Source organism: Oncorhynchus kisutch, unplaced genomic scaffold (assembly GCF_002021735.2).
Source record: "Oncorhynchus kisutch isolate 150728-3 unplaced genomic scaffold, Okis_V2 scaffold3219, whole genome shotgun sequence".
Taxonomy (NCBI): domain Eukaryota; kingdom Metazoa; phylum Chordata; class Actinopteri; order Salmoniformes; family Salmonidae; genus Oncorhynchus; species Oncorhynchus kisutch.
Window position 1 is genome coordinate 368,390 of NW_022265164.1, and position 15,489 is coordinate 383,878.

Genomic DNA, 15,489 nt, shown 5'->3' on the forward strand with positions numbered 1-15,489 from the left:
CCAACTGACAATTTGTTTTACTATCGTATTGTTTACTAAAATAAAACTAGATTTATATTTCTGGTTGGATATTTGGTTTTGATATTTCACATTACATTTATGTAATATAACATTTAGTAATCATAATTATTTATGCAACTAACTTACAATTTATTTTTGTATAATTATATTGTTTACTAACAATGTCATAAATCAAGCTTATAGTTTGTACCAGGAGTCATGACATCCTATTCTAACTATTTTAATCAATGTAGTTTCCTTAGAATGATCATTAGTCTTTCAGTTTTTATTGTTATACTTTATTTATCCTCATGATTGTTGTAAATATTTCAGTTTTTATTTTAATTTTTTATATTTTTTTTATTTTGAAGCGCATTGATTTGCTTCCATGTCTAAAATGTGCATAAATATGTGTAAATAAAGCTTTATTTGATTTGAATCAACAGACTTTTTGCCAAAACCAATGAACAAATATGTGTAAAAGCAACACATCTTGGTCCATCTTAGTATGTAAACAGCATCTAATTCTGTTTTTATGTGAAAATTTATGCATGGTATGTAAGTTTATCACTTTCAATCAATCCAGTGCATTTTTGTTTGGATTCAACTACTGAAACAAACAAATGGATCAAACAGATCAATTCCACTTTTCCAGCCTGCTGAAGGCGTGGTGGAGAGGTAAACACCACCCCCGACTCTACCAGGGGCTTCAGGTGGTCTCCCACAGCTCTGCTTATGTCATGTTCTGTGAACTTGCCGTTCCATTTCTTGACTGCCCCTGCAACACAGAAAGAAACACATTTAGTCATATTATATAAAACATTAAAAGTAATGGATATGGAGCATCTATGGCCTCAGTTACACCTGGCACCTAAATGTGACTTCTGTCATCTGATCACTCCAAACTGCATTAGGTTCAGCACAGAAAGAAACACATTTAGTCATATTGTACTGAACAAATATAAACGCAACATGTAAAGTGTTGGTCCCATGTTTCATGAGCTGAAATAAAAAGATCCCAGAAACTTTCCATACGAACAAAAAAGCTTCTCACAAATGTGTTTACATTCCTGTTGGTGAGCATTTCCTCCTTTACAAAGACCATCCATCCACCTGACGGGTGTGGCATATCAAGAAGCTGATTAAACAGCATGATTGTTACAAAGGTGCACCTTGTGCTGGGGAAAAAATAAAAGGACACTATGCCACAGATGTCTCAAGTTTTGAGGGGTTGTACAATTGGCATGCTGACTGTAGGAATGTCCACCAGAGCTGTTGTCAGAGAATTTAATGTTCATGTCTCTACCATAAGCCTCCTCCAACTTCGTTTTAGAGAATTTGGCAGTACGTCCAACTGGCCTCACAACCACAGACCATCCTAGGATATATGGTATATTCTAGAATTCATCCATGATGTCATAATGACAGTTTAACCAGGTTTCTAGGATATATGGTATATTCTAGAATTCATCCATGATGTCATAATGACAGTTTAACCAGGTTTATAGGATATATGGTATATTCTAGAATTCATCCATGACGTCATAATGACAGTGCGTCGTGTGGGCAAGCGGTTGTGAACAGAGTGCCCCATGGTGGCGGTGGGGTTATGGTATGTGCAGGCCTAAGCTAAGGACAACGAACACAATTGCATTTTATCGATGGCAATTTGAATGCACAGAGATACCGTGACTAGATCCTGAGGCCCATTGTCATGCCATTCATCTGCCGCCATCACCTCATGTTTCAGCATGATAATGCACGGCCCCATGTTGCAAGGATCTGTACACAATTCCTGGAAGCTGAAGAGGTCCCAATTCTTCCAAGGCCTGCATAATCACCCGACATGTCACCCATTGAGCATGTTTGGGATGCTCTGGATGGACGTGTGCAACAGTGTGTTCCAGTTCCCACCAATATTCAGCAACTTCGCACAGCTATTGAAGAGGAGTGGGACAACATTCCAAAGGCCACAATCAACAACCTGATCAACCCAGTCATGTGATATCCATAGATTAGGGCCTAATGTGAATGAATGAATTTATTTCAATGGACTGATTTCCTTCAATGAACTGTAACTCAGTAAAATCTTTGAAATTGTTGCATGTTGTATTTTCTAGTTTTGTTCAGATGTTATCTTTTGTTTGTTTGACCTGTTTTTGTATTGATATTTATTTGTACATCTATTGCAGGATAATTAAATCCATGTGTACAGTGCTTATGTTATTCTGTGTGTGTACAGTGCTTATGTTATTCTGTGTGTGTACAGTGCTTATGTTATTCTGTGTGTGTACAGTGCTTATGTTATTCTGTGTGTGTACACTGCTTATGTTATTCTGTGTGTGTACAGTGCTTATGTTATTCTGTGTGTGTACAGTGCTTATGTTATTCTGTGCGTGTACAGTGCTTATGTTATTCTGTGCGTGTACAGTGCTTATGTTATTCTGTGCGTGTACAGTGCCTATGTTATTCTGTGCGTGTACAGTGCTATGTTATTCTGTGCGTGTACAGTGCTTATGTTATTCTGTGCGTGTACAGTGCTTATGTTATTCTGTGCGTGTACAGTGCTTATGTTATTCTGTGCGTGTACAGTGCTTATGTTATTCTGTGCGTGTACAGTGCTTATGTTATTCTGTGTGTGTACAGTGCTTATGTTATTCTGTGTGTGTACAGTGCTTATGTTATTCTGTGTGTGTACAGTGCTTATGTTATTCTGTGTGTGTACAGTGCTTATGTTATTCTGTGTGTGTACAGTGCTTATGTTATTCTGTGTGTGTACAGTGCTTATGTTATTCTGTGTGTGTACAGTGCTTATGTTATTCTGTGTGTGTACAGTGCTTATGTTATTCTGTGTGTGTACAGTGCTTATGTTATTCTGTGTGTGTACAGTGCTTATGTTATTCTGTGTGTGTACAGTGCTTATGTTATTCTTGGGCTTTGTTTCTGTGTGCTCTGTGTACAGTGCTTATGTTATTCTGTGTGTGTACAGTGCTTATGTTATTCTGTGTGTGTACAGTGCTTATGTTATTCTGTGTGTGTACAGTGCTTATGTTATTCTGTGTGTGTACAGTGCTTATGTTATTCTGTGTGTGTACAGTGCTTATGTTATTCTGTGTGTGTACAGTGCTTATGTTATTCTGTGTGTGTACAGTGCTTATGTTATTCTGTGTGTGTACAGTGCTTATGTTATTCTGTGTGTGTACAGTGCTTATGTTATTCTGTGTGTGTACAGTGCTTATGTTATTCTGTGTGTGTACAGTGCTTATGTTATTCTGTGTGTGTACAGTGCTTATGTTATTCTGTGTGTGTACAGTGCTTATGTTATTCTGTGCGTGTACAGTGCTTATGTTATTCTGTGCGTGTACAGTGCTTATGTTATTCTGTGCGTGTACAGTGCTTATGTTATTCTGTGCGTGTACAGTGCTTATGTTATTCTGTGCGTGTACAGTGCTTATGTTATTCTGTGCGTGTACAGTGCTTATGTTATTCTGTGCGTGTACAGTGCTTATGTTATTCTGTGCGTGTACAGTGCTTATGTTATTCTGTGCGTGTACAGTGCTTATGTTATTCTGTGCGTGTACAGTGCTTATGTTATTCTGTGCGTGTACAGTGCTTATGTTATTCTGTGCGTGTACAGTGCTTATGTTATTCTGTGCGTGTACAGTGCTTATGTTATTCTGTGCGTGTACAGTGCTTATGTTATTCTGTGCGTGTACAGTGTTATGTTATTCTGTGCGTGTACAGTGCTTATGTTATTCTGTGTGTGTACAGTGCTTATGTTATTCTGTGTGTGTACAGTGCTTATGTTATTCTGTGTGTGTACAGTGCTTATGTTATTCTGTGTGTGTACAGTGCTTATGTTATTCTGTGTGTGTACAGTGCTTATGTTATTCTGTGTGTGTACAGTGCTTATGTTATTCTGTGTGTGTACAGTGCTTATGTTATGTTATTCTGTGTGTGTACAGTGCTTATGTTATTCTGTGTGTGTACAGTGCTTATGTTATTCTGTGTGTGTACAGTGCTTATGTTATTCTGTGTGTGTACAGTGCTTATGTTATTCTGTGTGTGTACAGTGCTTATGTTATTCTGTGTGTGTACAGTGCTTATGTTATTCTGTGTGTGTACAGTGCTTATGTTATTCTGTGTGTGTACAGTGCTTATGTTATTCTGTGTGTGTACAGTGCTTATGTTATTCTGTGTGTGTACAGTGCTTATGTTATTCTGTGTGTGTACAGTGCTTATGTTATTCTGTGTGTGTACAGTGCTTATGTTATTCTGTGTGTGTACAGTGCTTATGTTATTCTGTGCGTGTACAGTGCTTATGTTATTCTGTGCGTGTACAGTGCTTATGTTATTCTGTGCGTGTACAGTGCTTATGTTATTCTGTGCGTGTACAGTGCTTATGTTATTCTGTGCGTGTACAGTGCTTATGTTATTCTGTGCGTGTACAGTGCTTATGTTATTCTGTGCGTGTACAGTGCTTATGTTATTCTGTGCGTGTACAGTGCTTATGTTATTCTGTGTGTGTACAGTGCTTATGTTATTCTGTGTGTGTACAGTGCTTATGTTATTCTGTGTGTGTACAGTGCTTATGTTATTCTGTGTGTGTATGCATGTGTCTTGTGATTGTGTTGCTTCACAGCCCCTGCTGTTCCATAATATGTATTTGTATCTGCTTTTTAAATCTGATTCTACTGATTGCGTCAGTTAGATGTGGAATAGAGTTCCATGTAGTCATGGCTCTATGTAGTACTGTGGAATAGAGTTCCATGTAGTCATGGCTCTATGTAGTACTGTGGAATAGAGTTCCATGTAGTCATGGCTCTATGTAGTACTGTGGAATAGAGTTCCATGTAGTCATGGCTCTATGTAGTACTGTGGAATAGAGTTCCATGTAGTCATGGCTCTATGTAGTACTGTGGAATAGAGTTCCATCTAGTCATGGCTCTATGTAGTACTGTGGAATAGAGTTCCATCTAGTCATGGCTCTATGTAGTACTGTGGAATAGAGTTCCATCTAGTCATGGCTCTATGTAGTACTGTGGAATAGAGTTCCATGTAGTCATGGCTCTATGTAGTACTGTGCGCCTCCCATTGTTCTGTTCTGGACTTGGGGACTGTGAAGAGACCTCTGGTGGGCATGTCTTGTGGGGTATGCATGGATGTCTAAGCTGTGTGCCAGTAGTTCAAACAGACATCATGGTGCTTTAAATGTCAATAGCAAATACACAAATACAAGTAGTGATTAAAGTTGTCACTTTAATTAACTCTACCGACATGTACATACTACCTAAATTAACCGGTGCCCCCACACATTGACTCTGTACCGGTACCCCCTGTATATAGCCTCCACATTGACTCTGTCCCGGTACCCCCTGTATATAGCCTCCACATGGACTCTGTCCCGGTACCCCCTGTATATAGCCTCCACATGGACTCTGTCCCGGTACCCCCTGTATATAGTCTCCACATTGACTCTGTACCGGTACCCCCTGTATATAGTCTCCACATTGACTCTGTACCGGTACCCCATGTATATAGCCTCCACATTGACTCTGTACCGGAACTCCCTGTATATAGCATCCACATTGACTCTGTACTGGTACCTCCTGTATATATATATATTGGTTAGGTCAGGGTGTCACTAGGGTGGGTATGCTCGTTTTTGTATTGTCTAGGGCTTTTGTATGTCTAGGGGTTTTGTAGATCGAGGTCATACTTCTACTTCCACAAACTTCTACAGATGCACAATCGAGAGCATCCTGGCGGGCTGTATCACCGCCTGGTATGGCAACTGCACCGCCCTCAACCGTAAGGCTCTCCAGAGGGTAGTGAGGTCTGCACAACGCATCACCGGGGGCAAACGACCTGCCCTCCAGGACACCTACACCACCCGATGCTACAGGAAGGCCATAAAGATCATCAAGGACATCAACCACCCGAGCCACTGCCTGTTCACCCCGCTGTCATCCAGAAGGCGAGGTCAGTACAGGTGCATCAAAGCTGGGACCGAGAGACTGAAAAACAGCTTCTATCTCAAGGCCATCAGACTGTTAAACAGCCACCACTAACATTGAGTGGCTACTGCCAACACACTGTCAATGACACTGACTCTACTCCAGCCACTTTAATCATGGGAATTGATGGGAAATGATGTAAATATATCACTAGCCACTTTAAACAATGCTACCTTATATAATGTTACTTACCCTACATTATTCATCTCATATGCATACGTAGATACTGTACTCTATATCATCGACTGCATCCTTATGTAATACATGTATCACTAGCCACTTTAACTACGCCACTTGGTTTACATACTCATCTCATATGTATATACTGTACTCGATATCATCTACTGTATCTTGCCTATGCTGCTCTGTACCATCACTCATTCATATATCCTTATGTACATATTCTTTATCCCCTTACACTGTGTATAAGACAGTAGTTTTTTGGGGGAATTGTTAGTTAGATTACTTGTTCGTTATTACTGCATTGTCGGAACTAGAAGCACAAGCATTTCGCTACACTCGCATTAACATCTGCTAACCATGTGTATGTGACAAATAAAATTTGATTTGATTTATAGTCTCCACATTGACTCTGTACCGGTACCCCCTGTATATAGCCTCCACATTGACTCTGTCCCGGTACCACCTGTATATAGCCTCCACATTGACTCTGTACTGGTACCTCCTGTATATAGCCTCCACATTGACTCTGTACTGGTACCCCCTGTATATAGTCTCCACATTGACTCTGTACCGGAACCCCCTGTATATAGCCTCCACATTGACTCTGTACTGGTACCTCCTGTATATAGCCTCCACATTGACTCTGTACTGGTACCTCCTGTATATAGCCTCCACATTGACTCTGTACTGGTACCCCCTGTATATAGCCTCCACATTGACTCTGTACCAGTACCCCCTGTATATAGCCTCCACATTGACTCTGTACCAGTACCCCCTGTATATAGCCTCCACATTGACTCTGTACCAGTACCCCCTGTATATAGCCTCCACATTGACTCTGTACTGGAACCCCCTGTATATAGCCTCCACATTGACTCTGTACCGTAATACCCTGTATATAGCCTCCACATTGACTCTGTACTGGTACCCCCTGTATATAGCCTCCACATTGACTCTGTACCGTAATACCCTGTATATAGCCTCCACATTGACTCTGTACTGGAACCCCTTGTATATAGCCTCCACATTGACTCTGTACTGGTACTCCCTGTATATAGCCTCCACATTGACTCTGTACCGGTACCCCCTGTATATATATTTTTTATTTTTTTTTATTTTACCTTTATTTAACCAGGTAGGCAAGTTGAGAACAAGTTCTCATTTACAATTGCGACCTGGCCAAGATAAAGCAAAGCAGTTCGACAGATAAAACGACACAGAGTTACACATGGAGTAAAAACAAACATACAGTCAATAATGCAGTATAAACAAGTCTATATACAATGTGAGCAAATGAGGTGAGAAGGGAGGTAAAGGCAAAAAAAGGCCATGATGGCAAAGTAAATACAATATAGCAAGTAAAATACTGGAATGGTAGTTTTGCAATGGAAGAATGTGCAAAGTAGAAATAAAAAAATAATGGGGTGCAAAGGAGCAAAATAAATAAATAAATAAAAATTAAATACAGTTGGGAAAGAGGTAGTTGTTTGGGCTAAATTATAGGTGGGCTATGTACAGGTGCAGTAATCTGTGAGCTGCTCTGACAGTTGGTGCTTAAAGCTAGTGAGGGAGATAAGTGTTTCCAGTTTCAGAGATTTTTGTAGTTCGTTCCAGTCATTGGCAGCAGAGAACTGGAAGGAGAGGCGGCCAAAGAAAGAATTGGTCTTGGGGGTGACTAGAGAGATATACCTGCTGGAGCGTGTGCTACAGGTGGGAGATGCTATGGTGACCAGCGAGCTGAGATAAGGGGGGACTTTACCTAGCAGGGTCTTGTAGATGACATGGAGCCAGTGGGTTTGGCGACGAGTATGAAGCGAGGGCCAGCCAACGAGAGCGTACAGGTCGCAATGGTGGGTAGTATATGGGGCTTTGGTGATAAAACGGATTGCACTGTGATAGACGTATAGCCTCCACATTGACTCTGTACTGGTACCCCCTGTATATAGCCTCCACATTGACTCTGTACTGGTACCTCCTGTATATAGCCTCCACATTGACTCTGTACTGGTACCCCCTGTATATAGCCTCCACATTGACTCTGTACTGGAACCCCCTGTATATAGCCTCCACATTGACTCTGTACTGGTACCTCCTGTATATAGCCTCCACATTGACTCTGTACTGGTACCCCCTGTATATAGCCTCCACATTGACTCTGTACCGTAATACCCTGTATATAGCCTCCACATCGACTCTGTACCGTAATACCCTGTATATAGCCTCCACATTGACTCTGTACCGGTACCCCCTGTATATAGCCTCCACATTGACTCTGTACCGTAATACCCTGTATATAGCCTCCACATTGACTCTGTACTGGTACCCCCTGTATATAGCCTCCACATTGACTCTGTACTGGAACCCCTTGTATATAGCCTCCACATTGACTCTGTCCCGGTACCACCTGTATATAGCCTCCACATTGACTCTGTACTGGTACCTCCTGTATATAGCCTCCACATTGACTCTGTACTGGTACCCCCTGTATATAGTCTCCACATTGACTCTGTACCGGAACCCCCTGTATATAGCCTCCACATTGACTCTGTACTGGTACCTCCTGTATATAGCCTCCACATTGACTCTGTACTGGTACCTCCTGTATATAGCCTCCACATTGACTCTGTACTGGTACCCCCTGTATATAGCCTCCACATTGACTCTGTACCAGTACCCCCTGTATATAGCCTCCACATTGACTCTGTACCAGTACCCCCTGTATATAGCCTCCACATTGACTCTGTACCAGTACCCCCTGTATATAGCCTCCACATTGACTCTGTACTGGAACCCCCTGTATATAGCCTCCACATTGACTCTGTACCGTAATACCCTGTATATAGCCTCCACATTGACTCTGTACTGGTACCCCCTGTATATAGCCTCCACATTGACTCTGTACCGTAATACCCTGTATATAGCCTCCACATTGACTCTGTACTGGAACCCCTTGTATATAGCCTCCACATTGACTCTGTACTGGTACTCCCTGTATATAGCCTCCACATTGACTCTGTACCGGTACCCCCTGTATATAGCCTCCACATTGACTCTGTACCGGTACCTCCTGTATATAGCCTCCACATTGACTCTGTACTGGTACCTCCTGTATATAGCCTCCACATTGACTCTGTACTGGTACCCCCTGTATATAGCCTCCACATTGACTCTGTACCAGTACCCCCTGTATATAGCCTCCACATTGACTCTGTACCAGTACCCCCTGTATATAGCCTCCACATTGACTCTGTACTGGAACCCCCTGTATATAGCCTCCACATTGACTCTGTACTGGAACCCCCTGTATATAGCCTCCACATTGACTCTGTACCGTAATACCCCGTATATAGCCTCCACATTGACTCTGTACTGGTACCTCCTGTATACAGCCTCCACATTGACTCTGTATATAGCCTCCACATTGACTCTGTACCATAATACCCTGTATATAGCCTCCACATTGACTCTGTACTGGAACCCCCTGTATATAGCCTCCACATTGACTCTGTACTGGAACCCCCTGTATATAGCCTCCACATTGACTCTGTACTGGTACCCCCTGTATATAGCCTCCACATTGACTCTGTACCGGTACCCCCTGTATATAGCCTCCACATTGACTCTGTACTGGAACCCCCTGTATACAGCCTCCACATTGACTCTGTACCGGTACCCCCTGTATATAGCCTCCACATTGACTCTGTACCAGTACCCCCTGTATATAGCCTCCACATTGACTCTGTACTGGTACCCCCTGTATATAGCCTCCACATTGACTCTGTACTGGTACCTCCTGTATATAGCCTCCACATTGATTCTGTACTGGTACCCCCTGTATATAGCCTCCACATTGACTCTGTACTGGAACCCCCTGTATATAGCCTCCACATTGACTCTGTACTGGTACCTCCTGTATATAGCCTCCACATTGACTCTGTACTGGTACCCCCTGTATATAGCCTCCACATTGACTCTGTACCGTAATACCCTGTATATAGCCTCCACATCGACTCTGTACCGTAATACCCTGTATATAGCCTCCACATTGACTCTGTACCGTAATACCCTGTATATAGCCTCCACATTGACTCTGTACCGTAATACCCTGTATATAGCCTCCACATTGACTCTGTACTGGTACCTCCTGTATATAGCCTCCACATTGACTCTGTACTGGTACAGTGACTCTGTACTGGTACCTCCTGTATATAGCCTCCACATTGACTCTGTACTGGTACCCCCTGTATATAGCCTCCACATTGGCTCTGTACCGGTACCCCCTGTATATAGCCTCCACATTGACTCTGTACCGGTACCCCCTGTATATAGCCTCCACATTGACTCTGTACCGGTACCTCCTGTATATAGCCTCCACATTGACTCTGTACTGGTACCCCCTGTATATAGCCTCCACATTGACTCTGTACCGGTACCCCCTGTATATAGCCTCCACATTGACTCTGTACCGGTACCCCCTGTATATAGCCTCCACATTGACTCTGTACCGGAACCCCCTGTATATAGCCTCCACATTGACTCTGTACCGGTACACCCTGTATATAGCCTCCACATTGACTCTGTACCGGAACCCCCTGTATATAGCCTCCACATTGACTCTGTACCAGTACCCCCTGTATATAGCCTCCACATTGACTCTGTACCGTAATACCCTGTATATAGCCTCCACATCGACTCTGTACCGTAATACCCTGTATATAGCCTCCACATTGACTCTGTACCAGTACCCCCTGTATATAGCCTCCACATTGACTCTGTACTGGTACCCCCTGTATATAGCCTCCACATTGACTCTGTACCGTAATACCCTGTATATAGCCTCCACATTGACTCTGTACCGTAATACCCTGTATATAGCCTCCACATTGACTCTGTACCGGTACCCCCTGTATATAGCCTCCACATTGACTCTGTACTGGAACCCCCTGTATATAGCCTCCACATTGACTCTGTACTGGTACCCCCTGTATATAGCCTCCACATTGACTCTGTACTGGTACCTCCTGTATATAGCCTCCACATTGACTCTGTACTGGTACCCCCTGTATATAGCCTCCACATTGACTCTGTACTGGAACCCCCTGTATATAGCCTCCACATTGACTCTGTACTGGTACCTCCTGTATATAGCCTCCACATTGACTCTGTACTGGTACCCCCTGTATATAGCCTCCACATTGACTCTGTACCGTAATACCCTGTATATAGCCTCCACATCGACTCTGTACCGTAATACCCTGTATATAGCCTCCACATTGACTCTGTACCGGTACCCCCTGTATATAGCCTCCACATTGACTCTGTACTGGAACCCCCTGTATATAGCCTCCACATTGACTCTGTACTGGTACCCCCTGTATATAGCCTCCACATTGACTCTGTACCGTAATACCCTGTATATAGCCTCCACATTGACTCTGTACCGTAATACCCTGTATATAGCCTCCACATTGACTCTGTACTGGTACCACACTCAGTTCACAAGACGGTGTTTTCCCTTTGTATCCCCTACTGAGGATCACCCCGCCCAGGCTGATGTCCCTTTGGTTAGGTCAGGGTGTGACTAGGGTGGGTATGCTCGTTTTTGTATTGTCTAGGGTTTTTGTATGTCTAGGGGTTTTGTAGATCGAGGTCATATGTATTTCTATGGTGGCCTGATATGGTTCCCAATCAGAGGCACCTGTTTGTCATTGTCTCTGATTGTGGATCATATTTAGGTAGCCATTTTCCCTTTTGTGTTTGTGGGTTCTTGTCTATGTGTAGTTGCCTGTCAGCACTAATTTGTATAGCGTAACGGTTTGTTATTTTGTTTCAGTGTTCATTCGTTAAATAAATAAGAATGTACGCTTACCACGCTGCGCCTTGGTCCAATCATTATGACAAACTTTTGTAATTACAGGTGTTCGTATGGGACTCCCAATCACAGCCGGTTGTGATGCAGCCTGTACTCTTAAGTGCCAGCTGTGCTGCCCTGTTCTGAGCCTGTACTTAGCCAAGTCCCTCTTCATGGCACCTGACCACAAGACTGAACAGTAGTCTAGGTGGGACAAACCTAGGGCCCTGTAGGACCTGCCTTGTTGATAGTGCTGTTAAGAAGGTAGAAACTAGGACCTGTTCATTACAAGATTTACCTGAGGTTTAGGGTTTAGTGAATGATATGTCCCAAATACAATGCTTTTAGTTTTTGAAACATTTAGGAGTATAAATTGGCCAAATGATTTTAGCTAAGTTTTTACCTAAGTCAAATGGTTTTACCTAAGGTTTTACCTAAGGTTTTTCCTAAGTCAAATGGTTTTACCTAAGGTTTTACCTAAGGTTTTTCCTAAGTCAAATGGTTTTACCTAAGGTTTTACCTAAGTCAAATGGTTTTACCTAAGGTTTTACCTAAGTCAAATGGTTTTATCTAAGGTTTTACCTAAGTCAAATGGTTTAACCTAAGTCAAATGGTTTTACCTAAGTCAAATGGTTTTACCTAAGGTTTTACCTAAGTCAAATGGTTTTACCTAAGGTTTTACCTAAGTCAAATGGTTTTACCTAAGGTTTTACCTAAGTCAAAAATGAAGGCTGTTTTAGCACGTCATGTAAATACATGTTACCGTGGAAACGATATCAACTCCTGCAGGTTGAATGCTCTGTCTTCAGACAGCTCAGCTGTCCTACAACACAATATTCTATAACGGGCTAGTTTTGTCTTTTCGCTTCACCAGAGAGATGGAAGAGGAAGTGAGACATCCCACTCCCTCATTTCTTCTCTGTTTCAATGAAAAGTCAATGAACTATGTAGACCATACCCAGCTGCTATCGCATTGGTGTCTATGGGAGAGCCGCTCCCTTAAGTAGACAATGGTAAACGGCCTGAGTGAGCTGTCTTCATTTATCCACTAGTTTTATGTTGAAATATGTGGATCAATAGGCTGTAAGGCACATAGACTATACTTATATGCCACAGGACTATATAGTATATATAGTATATATATATATATATATATATATATATACACAGTACAAGTCAAAAGTTACTCATTCAAGGGTTTTTCTTTATTTTTACTATGTTCTACATTGTAGAATACATCATAACTATGAAATAACACATATGGAATAATGTAGGAAACAAAAAAAAGTGTTAAAAAGTAGCCACCCTTTGCCTTGAGGACAGCTTTGAACACCGATTGTGTATATAAAAATGTTTGTTTTTTATCGAACAAAACTATGCTACATTTTATCTCTGGGACCCTCTGGGTGACAAATCGGAGCAATATTACTGAATGTAAGTACATTATTTACTGTCAGAGGTGAATGTATCAAACCAGTCGCCATGATAAGTGTTTTGTTGTTGTGCCTCAAACAATAGCATGGTATTTCCCCCCCGCTGTAATAGCTACTATACATCGGACACTGCAGTTAGATCAACTAGAATTTAAGCTTTCTGACCATATAAGACATGTCTATGTCCCGGAAAGTTGTTTTTTGTTTACAACGCCATTCTAGACAAATATCACATATTGAGAAGCATCTGTCCCGATTTCGGGACACTGGTCCAGAGACAATGCATGAAGGGCCTTGTATGCCATCAAAAGGAATATAAAATTGGACATACCAATTAGGATCTGACTAAAAACACTTGAATCAGTTATAGAACCCATTGCCCTTTATGGTTGTGAAGTCTGGGGTCCGCTCACCAACCAAGATTTCACAAAATGGGACAAACACCAAATTGAGACTCTGCATTCAGAATTCTGCAAAAATATCCTCCGTGTACAACGTAAAACACCAAATAATGAATGCAGAGCAGAATTAGGCCGATATCCGCAAATTATCAAAATCTAGAAAAGAGATGTTAAATTCTACAACCACCTAAAAGGAAGCGATTCCCAAACCTTCCATAACAAAGCCATCACCTACAGAGAGATGAACCTAGAGAAGATCCCCCTAAGCAAGCTGGTCCTGGGGCTCTGTTCACAAACACAAACAGACCCCACAGAGCACCAGGACAGCAACACAATTAGACCCAACCAAACCATGAGAAAACAAAAAGATAATTACTTGACATATTGGAAAGAATTAACAAAAAACTGAGAAAACTAGAATGCTATTTGGTCCTAAACAGAGAGTACACATTGACAAAATACGTGACCACTGTGACTGACACAAAATTAAGGAAAGCTTTGACTATGTACAGACTCTGAGCATAGCCTTGCTATTCAGAAAGGCCGCCAAAGGCAGACCTGGCTCTCAAGAGAAGACAAGCTATGTGCACACTGCCCAAAAATGAGGTGGAAACTGAGCTGCACTTCCTAACCTCCTGCCAAATGTATGACCATATTAGAGACACATATTTCCCTCAGATTACACAGACCCACAAAGAATTTGAAAACAAATCCAATTTTGAAAAACTCACATATCTACTGGGTGAAATTCCACAGTGTGCCATCACAGCAGCAAGATTTGGGACCTGTTGCCACAAGAAAAGGGCAACCAGTGAAGAACAAACACCGTTGTAAATACAACCTGTTTATGTTAATTTATCTTCCCTTTTGCACTTTAACTATCATTACAACACTGAATATAGACATAATATGACATTTGAAATGTCTTTATTCTTTTGGAACTTTTATGAGTGTAATGTTTACTGTTCATTTGTAATTGTTTATTTCACTTTTGTATATTATCTACTTCACTTGCTTTGGCAATCAGGCTTATAAAGCCCCTTAAATTTAAATTGAGATGGTCAAAGAGAGAGGGTCAAATAGAGAGGGAGAGAGAGGGTTAAATAGAGAGGGAGAGAGAGAGATTAAATAGAGAGGGAGAGAGAGGGTCAAATAGAGAGGGAGAGAGAGGGTTAAATAGAGAGGGAGAGAGAGGGTCAAATAGAGAGGGAGAGAGAGGGTCAAATAGAGAGGGAGAGAGAGGGTTAAATAGAGAGGGCGAGAGAGGGTCAAATAGAGAGGGAGAGAGAGGGTTAAATAGAGAGGGAGAGAGAGGGTTAAATAGAGAGGGAGAGAGAGGGTCAAATAGAGAGGGAGAGAGAGGGTTAAATAGAGAGGGAGAGAGAGGGTTAAATAGAGAGGGAGAGAGAGGGTCAAATAGAGAGGGAGAGAGAGGGTCAAATAGAGAGGGAGAGAGAGGGTTAAATAGAGAGGGAGAGAGAGGGTCAAATAGAGAGGGAGAGAGAGGGTTAAATAGAGAGGGAGAGAGAGGGTCAAATAGAGAGGGAGAGAGAGGGTTAAATAGAGAGGGGAGAGAGAGGTTAAATAGAGAGGGAGAGAGAGGG